Raw genomic sequence first — 1,981 nt, 5'->3', positions numbered from 1 at the left:
AGGAACTAGAAGAGGAGAGCTCAGGCGAGGTTACACAGTGGCAATGCTGGAGAAGTTAGTAACAGCCTTAATGGATTAGGTGCAGCTCAGGGGCAGGACACTTGCCTAGTGTGTGTGAGACCCTGGGATCCAGTGCCATCATTGGAGAAAAACTGAAAACAAACCAACAACAAGACTTCAAAAAGGCTGTTTGAGCTCTCAGGGCCCGTCTTTGAAATGGCTGCTTCTGGGACTTGTGAAGTGGAAGTGTAAGAGGCTGGAAAAACCGAGTTTCCTTCTGGGCACTGTTTAGGAACCCTGAAGTCAGACCTTCTAGATCTTTTTTTTTTAATTTTGTAATTATATTTATGTACAGAAAACTCAGTGTACATTTTTAAATCCAGTTTAGTGGCGAGTTCTTTAGCCTTTGCCTTTTCCAGCTTGACAATGTAAGCCACAGACTTAGGACCCAGGATGTTGCCCCTCCAGTGGTGGCAGATATTGTCATATCTGTCATTATAATTGGTCCTAATAGCTTCTACCAGCTTAGACAGAGCACCCTTGTCTTCTGAGTTAACCTGCGTGAAGGCAACAGTGGTGCATGTCTTCCTGTGGACCAGGCAACCCAGCCTGGCCTTTCCCTTGATGATCCAGTAGGGCACCCCTATCTTTTGACACAGGGCAGGCAGGAAAACCATCAGATCAATGGGGTCTACATCATGGGCAACCACCACCAGCTGAGCCTTCTTGTTTTCCACCAAGGTGGTGACCATATTGACTCCTGCTCAGAGGACAGGTGGTCTCTTAGTTGGGATGTCCCCTTTGCCAGCAGCTTTCTTCTCAGCATGGTCCAGTAGCCTTTGCTTCTTCTCCTGCTTTGTTTCTCGTTTGTGCTTGTGGGCAAGCTTAAGCAGCTGAGTAGCTGTTTGCCTGTCCAGGGCCTGGGTGAACTGGTTAATGGCAGGAGGTACTTTGAGCTGCTTATAGAGGATGGCTCTTTGCCGCTGCAGCCTGATGTACTGGGCCATTAAACGAAGCGTGTTAGATCTCTTTTGGGGTGGATGTCCTGCCCAATGCTGAAGTACTTGGGCCTTTTCTTGAATAAAGGATTGACCACCTTTTTGGCCTCCTGTTTCTTGACGACGGCGGAGTGCCAGGGCCACCTTCTTCCCTTGGCCTTCTTTCCTTTGGGCATCTTACTCGGCTGGAGGAGAGAGCACTGTCCAGATCTTAATTTGACACATCTCATCATTTTGAAGAAGGGAAACAAAGCACAGCACGAATGAAGCATTGGAAGAACTGACCCTGCCCATGATGCCTCAGACCCAGTTGTGGAGTGAACCCCAAGAGGAGCTTCATCTATCTCCTCAGTTGCTTCTAGACACGACAGTCTCCTTCCTAGCTTGTCTTTTTATATAATTAAGAACTTATGTGGCTTGCAGAGATAGATCAGCGGTTAAGGGAACTGGCTGCTTTTCCAGAGGTCCTGAGTTCAATTCCCAGCAACCACATGGTGGCTCACAACCATCTGTAATGGGATCTGATACCCTCTTCTGGCATGTAGGTGCACATGCAAATAGAGTACTCGTATACATAAAGTAAATAAATCTTTAAAAAGAACTTACTGTAAACCTCATGTTTTGTACTATGTAGAGATTAATAAAATTCAAGTCATGTATACCCTTCTTACCCATTCCAGTACCCTACACAGACATTAATAATGGACGATTGAAGTTTTCTCATTGAATTCATGGCCGGCTGAGTTAGTTGACTGACTCAATCTGGGACAAAACAGACCTGAGCTCGGTCTTTTCTCTATGAAACAGACTGGCAGGCTGCCTCTCTTAGGGAAGATGCACAGAGGTTTCTTGACCCCGTGCAGGTATATATGGCTCCAGACAATGTCTGAGCAACAGTAGGTCCTCTCAACCTCTGGTGCGACATTAGCATGCTTATCGTGTAGAGCAATATGAACCCAATCTGTGAAATAATGTCAAACCTC

At 46.3% G+C, this 1,981-nt stretch overlaps 1 pseudogene; it reads right to left on the bottom strand.

The window, feature by feature from the left end:
• Positions 1–386: 386 nt before the first annotated feature.
• LOC114639849 lies at positions 387–1,174 on the bottom strand (annotated as a pseudogene).
• Positions 1,175–1,981: the final 807 nt, after the last annotated feature.

This window comes from Grammomys surdaster, unplaced genomic scaffold (assembly GCF_004785775.1).
Source record: "Grammomys surdaster isolate TR1022 unplaced genomic scaffold, NIH_TR_1.0 125756, whole genome shotgun sequence".
NCBI lineage: Eukaryota > Metazoa > Chordata > Mammalia > Rodentia > Muridae > Grammomys > Grammomys surdaster.
Note: the sequence above shows the minus strand (reverse complement) of the source record. Positions and strands in the feature narration are given on the sequence as shown.